General features: G+C 42.0%; 1 protein-coding gene and 1 long non-coding RNA gene across 8 annotated transcripts in view; one reads left to right on the top strand and one right to left on the bottom strand.

Annotated features, from left to right (window-relative positions):
- The window catches only part of MYH10 (myosin heavy chain 10), a 148,946-nt gene that overhangs the window by 30,373 nt on the left and 103,149 nt on the right, over nt 1–15,424 (top strand). The window lies entirely within an intron of this gene.
- Nucleotides 7,203–7,666, bottom strand: LOC109287077. The gene is made up of 2 exons (XR_002094760.1): nt 7,566–7,666; nt 7,203–7,263 (listed from the first exon to the last, which is right to left on the bottom strand). It is a non-coding gene; the product is annotated as an uncharacterized LOC109287077 (long non-coding RNA).

Below are 15,424 nucleotides of genomic sequence, written 5' to 3'. Positions count from 1 at the left end.
TGGAAGGGGAGGCAGTGGGGAAGAGGGAAGGGGAGTTGCTGGTGGCTGTGATTCACTGTGGCTCGACTGCTGTCGCCACTGCAGTCGTGGGCCCTGGCCCCAGCCTTGACCAAAAGCGGCGGTGGGGTGGGGAGGAGACAAACAGCTGCGGCCTGTGCCCGAAGCGGCAGGGGGGAGGCAGGGAGAGGCCCTGGCCCCAGCCTGGACCTGGAGGAGGGGGGAGGCAGGGGCTGGACACAGGCTTCTGTCCCGGCCCCCCCTTGTCATTCTTGGTGGGCAGTTTGCTCGTTTTATAGATATCTCTTCAGATTCTATGATTCTAGCGTAAAAGCTATTTGGTTGGCAACAATAACACTGGCTCATCTAAATAGTCACTTAAATCTTTCCAACACTTTTTAAGATTATGATTGTTTTGGTAAACCAGTAATATAAACTAGGAATGCTGCACAATAGTGCTGCACAATAACAGCTTGTGTGTGTGTGTGTCTGTGTGTGTGTCTGTGTGTACACACACTCACTCTCTAGAGAGAGAGAGAGAGAGAGAGAGAGAGAGAGTGTCTGTACAGCAGCATTGCTAACTGCCAACTATCAGTTGGCTTCCCTGTTTTCATCCTCTTCAGAATGGAAAACACACAAAGGACCAGTGTTTCAGTCTTCAGAGGTCAAAAAGTATGATGTCTAATTGTAAGACAAAGTGGGCCAAGATATTTATATTCACTGTTTGTACTCCCCCATGTTTATGAAGCAAAAAAGCAGCTTGAACCCCATGATCAACATATCATTTCTTTTGAGAGAGAGCGGGAATGGCAAGAATATCATATTTTCTTTCATACCTCCTCCTTCCCCCAGAAATGCCAGCAACATTGGGTGGAGGTCCAGGATTCAGGGATTGGTTCTGTTCCCAGGCTGATTGGGTAGGGGACAGCTTTGTTCTGGGCCCTGGGGTTGCCCCATGCTGGAGCTCAACACTCAGCTGAGCATCAGGAAATGTCACTGGTCAGCCCTAACCAGCCACACACTCTGTTTTAAAGCATGATACCAACGAGCCCCAAAATTGTACATGTTATACATGGAATAGATTGTTTTTTTAACTCATTTATTGTAAGGTAACGTCTTAAATTGACCTAAACATGTGACCAGATTACTATTTAAGGCATAAATAACCTGTTAATTGTCTTAAATGCAATGTGTCGGGGGCTTAAATCATCCCTGATCAATGCCTGTCTGACTTTTTGAAAACCTCCAATGAAGGAGATGCCATGATTTTCCTAGGCAATCTGTTCCACTGCCTCTGTGGTCTGACAAGGAAGTTTTTCCCGATATTGAATCCAATCCCACTTTGCTACAATTTCAGGCCATTGCTATGCACTCTACTTTCTCTTCAGGAAGAAAGAAAAGATGTTCTTTCTCTTTATGGCAGTCTTTCCTATATTTGAAGACTGGTTTAACATTCCTCCTCTTCTGCTAGCTAAACACGCCTAGTTCTCTCAACCTCTCCTTGTATGGCTTACCTGCTGAGCCTCTAATCGTTTTTGGTGTCTGTCTTTTTTGGACTTAACTTTTTCTTCCTTTCTGTAGCAACAATAATAAGATGGGGACTAAAGTTCTTTTTAATGAGTTTTAGAAGTCTTAATTTTTTTTGTGTGCAAACCCTCTTCCCTTACAGGAAATAGAGGTCTGTCAAAATCTTGAAATACTTCTAACACAATCTAAAGTGCTTTCTAGCACTTTAAAAATGAAACTTTTATTTCGTGTCTTTCTTTCCTCTCTTACAAAACTCTGGGTAGCATATGCAAACTGTTTCTTACTTCTAGACACAGTTGAATATGTCCACATGTCTTTAGGTTATAACTGCCTTCAAAGTTGTGTATGGAGTTTTGGTTTTGAAGAAACTCAAGGAAAACAGTTGGCCAATTCTTTTTTCTGGCCACAGTAGGAAGATAGTTTGTATTACACTTAATTAAGTATTAATTACACTTGTCCTATTTTGTCTGACTGCTAAGTTATAGTTGGTATGATAGTACTGACTTTCATCCAGTTAGAGAAGATTCATCTTTCAACAGTGTGTGGTGCATGTGCATACATGTGTGTGGCTTACTAAATTAATATGAGGGCTGATTATTTAGAGGAGCACCAGTGCATTGGTCCGTATGATATCAGCACCGATGAGAGGAAAATTGACCTTATCGGCAGTTGGCTTTTTTTGGCTGATGTGGCCCATAATCACAGCCAGGAGTGCAGCCCAGCAGCTTGGAGAGCAGCATCCAGCCAGCAAGTCTGGGGGGTGAAGGGGTGTGGGAAGGGCAAATTGAGGCCCCCGCAGTGAGGGAGGGAGTGGGACTGGGACATGGGTAGACGCTGCCCAGCCAAGGCAGGGTGTGGGATGGAGCTATGAGCAGCTTATCCAGGAGCATGAGGAGAGGTGGGGAAGTTCCTGCCAATGTGTGCATCCTGGGGGGAGGTATGGGGGAGATATCCCCCCCACAGATCTGTGTGCAGGGTGAGGGTGCATTGCTGCTGGGGCAGGGGCAGAGCAGGGCTCTTCCTGGTGGCAGAGGAGTGAGGGGACTGGGACTGGGCCAGGGCTGCACTTGAGGCGGGCAGTGGCGGCAGCACTGGGAAGGGGAGCTGGGGGGGGGGGTTGGCTACAGCCACTCCAAAATTAGCTATAGTCCCCCTCCCAGCACAGCCACCAACTCCTACCCCAAGCACAGCCCTTTCCCAACCCACTCACTGGGAATGGCCTGGCCCAGCCCACAGTAGCAGCCCACCCTTGCCCCACTCAAAGATCTGGGGAGCACAGTAGAGAAACCGCCTGCCCCAGCCCCAGCCTCACTGCCTCCCTCGCTTTGGTGGCCTCGATCTGCCTGCCCCTTCCCCTGACAGACTTACCAGCCGTCACTGCTCTCCAAGCTGCTGGGCTTGCGTATTGGCAATTGGATTGGTATTGGCCGATATGGCTCATTAATAATCGCCCATCAGTATCGGCCCAGAAAATCTTTATTGGTGTACCTCTACTGATATTGCCTATGTCTGTTATGCTGTTACAGTTGAATAATTAGTCCTTTATAACACTAGTCAGCGTTTCTTTTTTATTTTTAAGTTACCCCTTAAAGTAATTTCTTCTGAATACTTGGATCAGTAGAACTAAATGCTCATCGTGGGAGCAATTTTCTGTAAAATAACAAGCAAGGAGATTTAGCAGCTTTATTTCCATTTAAGAAAGTAAAAATATGTAACCAGAAGCATAACCATGGCATTTTATTAAAGACTGGGAGGGGGGCGGTCACAGTATTCTGTCCTTTGACATACACATCTTGTCGAATGTATTCCATCTGCCATTAAAATTCCAAATGTCTTCCCTGATAAATATTTTGGCTTATCAGATGATTTGCACAAGCTTTTCGACCTAGTTGGGAAGTACAAAATGGCTGTCTAAGCAGAATGAGTTGCAGGATAAACCTAAATGAGGGATTTGTGTCTGTATTGTTTCACTGTGCTCCAGTTCTCTGTTGGAAAATTTGAAGGAGGTGGCTGCCAGATGTAAAGCACAAAATAATTTAAAAATAAAATAAATTGAAAAGGGTATACGTGCGTGGTGGGGAGGGGACCATGTGCAGTGTTACCAACAACATTCCCACAGAAAATTGAAATAACAATTTTGTTCTTTCAAAGCAGATTTCTGTTTTGCTTTTGCTTAAATGTTAAAGTGGTAATATCATATGCTTTATGTCAGGGCTGTCCAACTTCCAAGCAGTGAGGCACTGCACCCTGCATGAGCCACAGGCCCTGGCCCTTCCTTCTTGTCCCTGGCCCTTCCTTCTTGTCCCTGCTGCACTGCTTGTGTGGATGGCTTGTCTATTATTTTTTCCTCTACTGTTAAATTCAGAGTTGGGAGGAGGGAAAGAAGAGTGAACAGCAACAACCCTCACCCCCTGAGCCCAAGAGCAGTGTACAAGCAGGGGCTCTGGGAAGACCCTGCAATTACCAACTTCTAAGCCCATAAGACACCAGCACATTTTGTTCTCCCAGTAGGAGTTATGCTGACATGCTGGTGACGTTAACTTTCCCCTTACTCAAGTACTCAAGTTCTCTTTACCCTTCAGCTCAGACCTAATTGCCAAGTTTTTTGCAATTCTTTATCTTCCGTTGCGTGTGGAAGGGTGTTTTGAATGTAAGCTCAAGTTTGTGGTCTTAAACTAACTCATTTTATAACATACATAAAATGTCTTGTTAAGTTCTGCATGCACAATTGGGCATTTTTTTAATTGCATCAGGCTCCATGTTCTTTGCAAGGTTAAGTGAGTATTTTGAAATATGACAGTACTGAAGTCTGTACTGTCCTGTTAACAAAAAATAACATTGTACAGCAGTGATCAGCAATATTTTGCAGTCAAGGGCCACTTTAATGGAGGTTAAGTCTGAGTATAGGGGTCACAGTGTCAGCCAGTCACTGTTTCCTTCCCGTCTTCACTCCCTCCCCACCCCCACTGCAGTGCCACTGCTGCTGTTTCTTCCTACTGCCTGGGTGAAACCTCTCTTTGCAAAAATATCACAGAAGTCCCCTGGGTCTGTGGGATGGGTAAATGGCTCTATGGGCCAGATGCAGCCCACGGGCCATAGGTTGCCGACCCCTATTATAGAGGAAGTCCACATACTATTAAAAAATAGTTGCATGGTACTTAGTTTTCTATTACTATCCAGGTGCTGTTTTTGGTCCTATACCTTTTCAAATAAGCTAAAAGGTTAAAAGAAACTAGATGTTGTCTCCCTCTATGGTCTATTGAAAACAAGTAATTTTGAATATGCAATTAGAGAAGAAAAACTTGGGTTGTCTTAGAGACGTAAAATTTCTGGAAATTTCGAAGCCATGGGGAAAAAATCGTTGGTTAAAATAAAATTATCCAAGGCAAACATTTAATTATCCAAGGCAAACATAAAATTATCCAAGGCAAACATTTAAGTTGAAAATAGAAGAAACCATCAACATTATAGTAAAACAAAAGTTATGTATTCTGGACTTGGTCTCCTCCATAGTGTCAAGCAGATACAGAAAGCACTCATTTTTAGAAAGAGCTGAGGTGGGAAAAAGGGGGGAACCCCCCCGAAACTCATTGAATACAAATTTTGCTACTTGAAATTTTTGTCTAATCAGTCTCGTTTTCTGAGCTATCACTATCAGCAGTTTCTGATTCATCTGATCATTCATTTTTATCATCTTCATGGACTTTTGAAAACTGAAGGTTTACTTGGATTGAGATAAGCTTCTCTAGTCTTTCACATGTTAGTTTGTTTTTTGATTTGGTGTGAGTTTTTCCAAAGATAGACCAGTTTCTTTCACATGCTGTAGAAGATGGAGGAATCCAAAGCAGTTGAGAAACAAGAAGAGTCAGAGGCTGTGTCGTGCAAAGGCCTTGCCACCATGTTGCAGGAGGAATATGCTTGGCAGCGCCCCAGACTGCATTCCTGGACAAAATACCTGAAGATGTTCTGTATTCTGGAACATCTGAAAGTACCTTTCCAACATCAAGTCCTAAGTGTGTTGCTTGTTTTGTAATCCAGTCAAATGCAGTAGCAGATCTATCATCACTAACCTTTTTTTGCGTTTGAATCTTGGATCCAAGAGATCTGCAGCAGCATGAATTGATTGGCAACAGCATTCTCCCAGTCTGTTAATAAAGTCTTTCACTTTTCTTTCTTCTGTACTTACAATCAACTGTTTTTGAGAATCTGTCTGGGCCATTTGGTAAGGAATGTCTGACAAAAGTGCACTGTCTGATTCAGATGCAGTGATTGCTCAAGAAATTGGCTTTAAAATCTTCAGGGAATTCTGCAGCTGAACCCAGAAGACATCCTCATCAAGTACAGTGTTCCTTACACTTATGGGTACTTTAAACTCCTCAGTTATTACTGTTTCTTGTACAGCTTCTTTGGTTTTTCAGTAAACTTTCCAATGAGATCACTACTCCTAGTTTTACTACAGGATTTGAGTGTCACTGTTTTATTCTTTGCATTTATTTCCTCCTGCTTCTTAAAGACTAGCTACAATATGAGTAGCTTTTACATGTTTTATGACTACTTTTGTTCTTCTATAGATCTGTTGCAAAGTGTCCAACTTCATAATGTCATTAAGAAGCAAGTTTAGCCCATGGGATGCACATTCTCTTGCAGTAATATGTGGATATTTATCCATTATGATCTCCCATTTTGCTTTCATGTTTGTCAGTCAGCAAAGCAAATATTTTACCAGTCCCAATCTTCTGTAGGACTTCACATATTTTATTACTCATATACTCTGTAGTATGCCTGTTTTCTTTTGTTTCAATGCTTCTGTAAAAAAAAACAAAAAACAAACAAAAAACTGGTTGAGGTGTTATCACAAAGTTTATGATACCTTCTTCCTGCACATTTGTCCATCCATCTGTAAGTACTGCAAGACACAGTGTCTCACTGATTTTTTTTTCCTTGCACAGATGGCATCATACTTTCGCATGAATGACTGGTGCCTCCCGAGATTGGGGGGGTGGGGGGTAGGCACCGTGGCGGCGAAAGGGGACTGTCTGCAGCCAGTGTTGGGGGGGTGTGAATGGGGACTGCCTGCAGCTGCTGGCAGCGGTGGAGGGGAAGGGTGGCAGCTTCAGTGATGGCCAATCTCAGGGAGGGGGCTGTGCCCGCCGCTACGCATCGCCTATGCACATTCATATTTTGACTCTTGTTTTAGAGACTGGCTCAACAAATGTCTGCTGGGCAAACAGTATAATGGTCTTAATAATTTAAAAGCTTCCTGGCAGTATGCACTTTCAGTTCTTGACAATGGTGTCCCAGAAGAATATATTGCTCTTGCAAAAGCTTGGTCAATTTTTTTCTGATCTTCACGTGTCATCTTATCTACAAATGATGCTATTGAGAGTCTTTTGTCTACTGTTGGTTACAATATTTGGTTACTTGAGGATGTTGATTGGGCAACCTTTTGTGATGCTGATCTTGCAGAAGAAGCAGCAGCAATAGGAGGACTCTTGGATTGAGAACATTGGAAAGAGCTACTTGCACTTCCATCATCATGATCTACTTCTTTCTTTCTTATACCCATGAAGGATTTTTTAATGTCTGCAGGACACTTCTTACATACAAGGATGTGTTTGGTCATCCTAGTAGCATTTGGAAATGCATATTGACAGTATTTGCAAATCACATCTTTTTTCCTCAGAATAACTTGCAGTGTAGAAATGCTTCCATATGCTAGAAGTTGGTCACACCATTTTGCTGAGGGAGAAAAAAAGAAAAATGTAATTTAGTGGCTAGCTTGTGTGTGTATATGTATATATAACCATTAAGCTATAGCATGTACAAATTTAGTAATGGATGGAGGAGAGGCCTCCTCAGAGTTAACTGTGAACAACTTTCCTGCCCTGCAGCCCTCACCTTGCTGCTAACGTTAGGTGATTTTTTTTCACAAAACATCAGATTAGTAGTAATTCAATTATGAATTACCTAGGTTATGAAAATATTAATGCAGCTAAAATATAGCTTAATATACTGAATTCAGAGAAATCTTAAACTCTTACCTTTCAGTAAAGAAGTATACTTTCTTTCAGCTCCTATGTGCTGATTCTGTACTTCTGTGGTTCTCGTGGTCACAGGGCCAGGAGGAGGCAGGTTCCTTCCAACTTCAAAACCTCTAGAATTGCTCTGTCTCCTCTTCTGAGGCTTTTCAGCAAGCAGGGGCAATAAGCTCCTTGTTTCTAATTTCTACAGGAACATATGGATGCTATTGCCAGTGTCCACTCCCAGTCCTTTGAGGCCTAGTCGGGAGGACAGGAGCAAATCGGTCAACCTCTAGATCAAAAGTCAACAATAGAGGAAGTCCACAAACAAAGAAGGCACTGAATCCTTCCTTCTCTTGTGAAAATAGCAGTACCCCCAAGGGGCAGAACTGCATCTTGCTTTTGCATTAGAGTTGTACTGTACTGCTTGTCCTCGTGTACAGGAACTGTAACACTGATGCTGTAGATAGTCTTACTTAAGTCTTCCTATTACTTGGTTATTAGAAAGCATTTTGGGGGAGTAAAGGGTAGCAAAATATGAACACCTTGTGTTTAAACATATGAAATATTTTCTTTTAGAATGATTAATAATGATAAGTTCGGTTGGGTTTTTTTTAAACTTTTTTTCCCCAAAATTTTCAATTTTTCCAATTTTTCGGAGAAAAACAAAATAGCCCTTGGGGGTGGCAGCATTTTTTTCTGAACTTTTCTGGGTTTTTTTTCTGGGCCTTCACATCTCTAGGTCTTCTAATAAGTTTCTCAAAAATACCTACTTAACTCCTGACCGAATGCATTTCCCACTGTTAGTGGGGAAGGGTTGACTCATCGGGAGGAACTGCACTGGAGTTCATGTAAAACTGGACCATGCAAACTGCATGTGAAATTTGCCTTTGCTTTACTTGGTCTTTCCTATGACTTTTTTTTTTGTGCTTCACCTTACTGTTGAGGACTGAGGAGTGAGATTGATGGTTAAGCGCTAAGCTAGCACAAGGTTCCTAGTTTAGTTGATTTGCTCTCCCTCTCCAGAAGAGGCTTTTACTGCTTCTGGTATTGGGGCAGAGGCTAGTGTAGAACTTGCTCTAACCTAAGCCTGGAGGAGGTGTGTTTGAGAGTGGGAAAGAGCATTATGTTTTTACTGTAAGGCTCTCTGAGCCCTTTTGGAAAGGGTGACACGTAAATCAAATAGCCAAATAAGCAAAGAATTACACCTGACAAATAACCATTCATCAAATTGTCTGAGACCTATGTACTGCCTTCTCCATTATGTCCCAATTTGATCCCTAAGGACAGCAAAGAGCAGCTTTCCACAAATTTCATGTGCGCCAAGTTCACTTGGCAAAAAAGGTAGGAGGTTCTTCTTGATGGAAGCTCTTCTGCTATGGAATTTCCTCCCTGTTGTGGTAAGTCTGAGCCCGGACAACTTTTGGAAGCACTGTAAGCTCTCTTTATTTGGGCAGGTATTTAGCAAGCAAGGTTCAGTTGGTATTATTTGTGAAGCTTTCAATTCATGTAATAATTAATTAATTATTATTGTTGTTAAATTAATATATTTTAGAAGTTATTTTCATTTGTACTGAATACTGCCCGAGTATATTACTAAATCTTGGAATAAACCAGTAGGCACATGGCTAGTAGCTGAACAATAAGGAGCAAAGAGGTAGTTAGCCGTGTTAGTCTGAAGTCAGGCAGAAGGCAGAGTAGAGATGTACCTTGTATATAACTGAATCAGGTGCATAAGCTTTCATGAGCAAGAGCTCACTTCATCAGATGCTACAGGGAACAAGAGCTACTTGGGCCTATTCTAGTGGTTTGCTAAGTGTACTCTCAAGTGTATCAGAGGTGTACTTGGTAGCCGTGTTGGCCTGGGACAAAAAGACATACAAAAAATTAGAACTCTTGGTTCCAAAATTATACCTTTTATTAGACCAACTGGAAAATGGCAAGAAAATTGTCCTTTTCTGCAAGCTTTCGGGATCAAAGTCCCTTCGTCAGGCTCTGGGAAAAGTGTAGATGGTACAAGATGGTAAAAGGTCTCCATAGGTAGGAAATAAACGTCATTTTTGCACAGAGGGAGCTGAAGATGGAAGGCTGTCCCTCTGGGTCTGTGAGAGCATTTTTGTGAGCTGTGTTGAGTAGCTGTTTTGGACTTTAAACTTCATTACAGAACAACAAGGACTTTTTATTGCTTTGTTTTGGGGGGTTTTTACCTCCCTGCCTGCCATCTGACACCTCCAGGGAAGGAATTCTACCTGATCAACACATCAGAGTTACTAATAAAAGGTATCATTTTGGAACCAAGAGTTCTAGTTTTTTGCATCTCCTAAAGTGTATTGTTTTTCCCCTGAGAAATGCATTTTTGAAACTTAGTAAAAACAAGTTTTCTTTTTTAAGAGCTTTCTTTCAGCATCCCAATATAAAAGTTAAGTTTGCCAGACTTTGGAAAAATTAAAGCTCCTATAATAATGCCCATTAATCTTAGATATTTTAAGAACCTATTTGTTGCATTAGATTTCGTCTGAAAGAAAAGGAAACCTGTGCGGGGGGGATTGGGGTAGGGAGGACAATCTGCACATGAATTTGGGGGTAGATGTACAGAGAAGTATGCATGCATGGAGGGAAATCTTGGTAGTAAGAGAAGAAAATAACTCTTTTATGTATGTTGATTGCTTAATTCCACGCCCCCCGCCTCACCCCTTGCTCCTGCCTTTGAGTGTATTTGTGACAGTTGTTTAGTGTGGGGGAGTATAAAACTCTCATATTTTGAAATATTAGAAGGCTCATGTCATACTTTCTCAGGTTTTATGCTAACATGATTGCTAATTAAAGGAAATGCCTAGATGATTAAATTTGAATTAATTATCAGTACGTATCAGTTAGGTAAGATACAATGCATTATAGGCAGGATGTAATTTCTCCAAATTAAGCATTAGATTTAAGCAATTTGAAATAAAGGCTCAAGCCAAAAAAAATCCAAATATATGAAAATGCAGCTCAGCAGTTCTACTTCATTTGAAATTTTACTCTAAAATCCTAATTACAAATGTTTATCATGTAGTGCCATTTATATGCACAATAAATTTGGATGATTTTCCATATTTTAACAGATTACGGTGATAGGGCCATGTCTTGGATTTTTGGAATGAAAAAGGGTGATGCATAACACTATTTATTTTCTCCTCTACATTTTGTTACAAGATATACCCTTTGGTCTCTCCGTGTTCTCTTGAGATGATATTTTCTGAACTGATGCTGAGAGAGAGTAATAGAAAGTATTAATGGCTTGATCTGCTTGTGAAGTGCAGAAGAGTGATTTAAAATTGTACAGCTGACCACAAAGACTTTTTTATTAGTACTTAACTTCAGGTTAAAATAAACCTTCTGATCAGTCTGTTTGGACTCCTGAAGACTTGTTAGACCTACTCAGTGGGCACGTCTACATGGGCATATTAACATGGCTTATTAAACTCTGGCGCAGTTTGCACTGGAGTTTATTGCTCCTGGGCACAGCATTTACATGTGCACATGGGACCGCAGCATGTTGAGTCAGGATGGTGCAGCCCCACCTGGCAGAGGGCCTGGGGGGTTCAGCCTGCTCTGACTCGGTTCAGCATGTTGCAGAGGAGCTGGCTGGGGCAGAGTGCTTCAGTGTGGGGCTAGCTGGCAAGCACCCACTGAAGCACCTTTGTGTCTCAGCCAGCCCTGTCAGCATCTACACATGCATTGCAGCGGAGTAAGTAAGTCTGCCATAGGATAGTATTTGTATCTGGTGATAATACTAACCTATGGTGGAGTTAATTAGTTTACTCCAGCCTGATAGCTCCACACATGTAAATTGGTGGCACTTTACTGCAGAGCTAATTGGGCAACTCCGCAGTAATCATTTTGTGTAGGTGCATTATCACCATTTTTATTCAGACTTTTATCTATCTAGATAAGCTTATTGTCTTAAGTTAATACCAGTTATGCAGTGTACCACCTCATGTATCTGTGCACAAAATGATAACTTATAAAAGGCCTCAGAAGAGAATATATATTCTGAATGTACTGTGAAGTGTGTGTAAAACTGCATTTGACTTTTGTTTTTTCATATCATCTCCAAGAGGAAAAATTGTGGGCTTTTTTTCCCCTTTTTCCTCACTTGAAGAAAGTCCATCAATGTATGATTAAAGTAAAGCATTTGGGTGAATTGCATTGAGAAGTTGACAAGGATAATAAAAAAAAAAATAACTTAATGCCAGGGAAAGATGTCTTCATGATGGAAATTTGAGACTGGTTAGTAACTCAATCTTAAATATTTTAGCCACAATTCTCTTCACAAAGCAGAAGTAATTTCTTTTATTTCTCTGAGGAAAGTCTAGGTGCAAAGCAGCTGGGCAGTCTAAATGACCACTTGAATCACTGTAACTTTTACATTTTAGCAATGTAGTCAATTTCTAGACCATATAAAGTTGTGCTGCATATTATTAGGAAACAGAAGATCACTTTTAAGTAAGTGATGAACAAGATTGGAAACAGTTATAGATGCTCTTTAATGTACAGAGGTCAACACTAATACAAAGTAGATCTTGACTCAAATCTGTATTCTGTTATAGTGGAACTGGTTTTTCTTAGACCAGTTTGACTTGCATTGTCTGGTCTTGGATTTTCAAGTCACCTTGGCTAGTTACCAGAGGTTAAATATTCTTGGTATTAAAACAAATATTAGATACGTCTAGAAGCAGAATCTTAAAATCGTATCAGTGTATTGGAATTTGACAATATTGGGGCACTTTTGGTCAAGGAAGGGGAGGTGTAGTAATTCCCCTTTTAAAATAATTTGTCTGTACTGGTGATATGTTGTTGAAAGCATAATGAAGTGATAATCTATCAAGGAATAAAAATATTGAAAAAATTTCAGTATTGAGCAATAATACTTATTGATTGGATCTGACTTCAGAACAGTAGTTTATACTGAATAATTAACCAAAATGGATTAATCTTATTTAAAGGTATGTGATTTTTAGACTTAATAGGTTTAATAAAAATAATTAGCAAAGTTGTAGAACAAGAGAAATGGAAATGACTGCAACTGAATCCTATGCTGAAATTCTTTGTAAATATAATAAGCTTGTTTGCTGTAATCTGGATCTTTTCTTAATGATAAAAAATATTGATAGAAAAAAGAAATAGACTATTGAGATATCTGTGCAATAGTAAATAAAACTAAATAATTGAAGGTGAACTGTTCATATATGTTCTTTAGGAACTTTTTCCTTCTCTTGGGGGAAAAAGAAAACATTATAGAGGCACAATGCATCACTATTAAGTTAGTTCGAAATGCATTTTGTTTTATTGACATAGCTAGGTTATTTTGTTTTTTATCTGCGATTAACCACAAGAGCTGTATGATAAACTTTGACTGGAGTTTGACTGGCTTGCTTTGCTTCATGGTAGAATGATTCACTGCCAGTTAGCTTGAGTTAGTTGACAAATGGATCAAGGGCACTGATCCTTTTAACTTGTCCAAGATTTTGCATATGTTAGAGCAAGGAATAGGGCCAAGCTTTTCTATTTAAAACTTTGCATACCTGCTTTTTCCCTTTAGAAATATCAGGAGACTCTTCTGGTCTTGCTTGGAATTCCTTTTGATGTCACTGTCTGGAACATAGCTTAAAGTACAGACTTTGAAGAGCAAAATAGCTAAAGATTTGGCTATGAATGGAAAATAGAACAAAACTAAACCGTGGGTTTGCCAAAGGTAAAAGTCACGTTCCCATGACAGATTTCCTTAATTTAGAGAATGCACTTGAAACCAGTGATTCTCAGTCAAGGTGCTGTGACTGGTCACTACCAGATCCTTTGAAGGGTGCCCCAAGATGTGAGAAGATAAACAAGGTTTGAGGAGATAAGCATATAAGCTCAGGTTCGTCCCTTCCTGGCTGACTTCATCCCTGCCCCCCTCCCCCTTCCCTCCACTCCCTGGCTGCTCTGCAAGGAGGTGAACACTGTAATACATTAACTAGTTTTTGGAATTGAGTGCCATTCAATTCACAGAGTGCCTAGAGTACAAAAAGGGTGGAGAACTGCTTTTCTAGATCAGGAGTGTCAAACTCCATCAGGCCTAATGGGCTGGATGAATAGAGCAGGGCCAGACCATGGGGCTGGGCTTGATCCACAGACTGGCGCAGCTAGGGGTGGGTGCCATGTGCAGCATGTCGTGGAGTGGCCTGAAGGAGGTGCTGTGTGCAGCATATAGGTCAACCTTGAGTCCCATGGGAAACGCTGTGGGCTGGATAATAGGGCTCTGAGGGCCATGTCTTTGGCATCCATGTTCTGGACAAAGGAAAGGTGGGCATGTGTTGTCTGTTGGGGCTTCCTGAAAACATTATGTATGGTGCCAAGTATAAGCTAGTGAAGATTTGGGATGAGTAGAAGAAGTCTGAGGTGTATCAAGAAGTGGCTAAAGAAAAGACGGCATTGGGAAATACTTGAAAAGGATAGTGTTAAACTGGAGGGACATTACTGATATTGTTGCACAAAGATGAGTTTTTTTAAGACTTACTATTTTCATTAATAGCCTTGGCACAAAGAGTGGGTGTATGATGATGAAACTTACTATTTTAACACAAAATTGGAAGTAGTTAGCCATGTTTAGTCTGAAGTTGGGCAGAACGTGGTTGTAAGCAGGGTGGATTAATTTCAATCAAGTCTATTTAAATCACTAATTTAAAATTATGATTTAAATCAGCAAACCAAAAGCCTGATTTAAATCAAGTCCCTCCACTTGCCCCCAGAAATACTTGTTTGGTGGGGGGTTGCCATCTTAGAAGCAGAAAAAAACAAATCACACACTAAAAGTCAAACATTTGCTATAACATTTTAATTGGATTACAAAAAATATATTTTGTCATGATTTGTGTTTGCATACTGTATATAGAAGTGATTGCATAATAACTCAAATAAATTCTTAGTCTTGTATATTGTGGGGGATGTATATGTGGAGGCAGGGTGTGGGTGTGTGGTGTTTTGTGGACTTTGAAGGAAGGTGCAAGGGTGTGCCCCCCCCCGCCCTCCCCTTATGGCGCAGCAGTAGCAGATAGAGGTGCTCAGGGCAGTTGTACCCAGAGCAGGCACTGATGCCTAGTGGGGCACAGCTCTAGCCAGTGCTGCACATTGCAGTGAGGGGCGCAACCTCCACCAGGCAGTGTCTTATCGCTGGCACTCCCTGCCACTCACAGACAGCCCCCACAGTCATGCAGCATGGGAGGGAAGCCATAGGCACTGGAGCTGGCTGCCTTTCCCATCGGTGTTGTCTGGCATGGGAGGAAAGCTCCAGGCACCTTCCCCTGGGGGGCAAGGCAGCTGGCTCCAGTGCCTTGGGCTCCCCTGTCATGCTGAACATGCTGCTATTAAAAACCACCCGGTCAGAGGCTGCACCCCTTGCTGCAACATGCAGCTCTGACCCTGCCGGGCACAAGCACCCCTGCCTGCTGGAGCTGCGTGCCATGGGGGTTGTAGGGGGTAGGGTCCCCACACCCTCCCTCACACCCACATGCTGCCCACCCAAGCTCCACATTCCCACTGTCCCCTGGGCATGGGCTCCATGCTGTCACCAGCCCCAGTCCCACGCTCTGCACTCCTGCACTGCTGCAGCTCCACTGCACCCCCACCACTTCCCTACTTGCTTCCGGGAGGCAGGGGAAGGGAAGGTCCCCAGAGCCTGCAGCAGTGGCGCTAACAGCCTTGCCCGGGAGCTGCCTTCTGGCTGGACCCTTCTACCCACAAGGGTAGGAGTGAGGCACCGTGTACGTCTCCCCCAACATAACTTATTGCACCTCGTTATGTCTTGGGGGGGGAGGGATACACATGGATGCCTCACTCCCACCCTTGTGGGTGGAAGG

Source organism: Gavialis gangeticus, unplaced genomic scaffold (genome assembly GCF_001723915.1).
Source record: "Gavialis gangeticus isolate Ggan-Ray unplaced genomic scaffold, GavGan_comp1, whole genome shotgun sequence".
Lineage (NCBI taxonomy): Eukaryota > Metazoa > Chordata > Crocodylia > Gavialidae > Gavialis > Gavialis gangeticus.
Note: the sequence above shows the minus strand (reverse complement) of the source record. Positions and strands in the feature narration are given on the sequence as shown.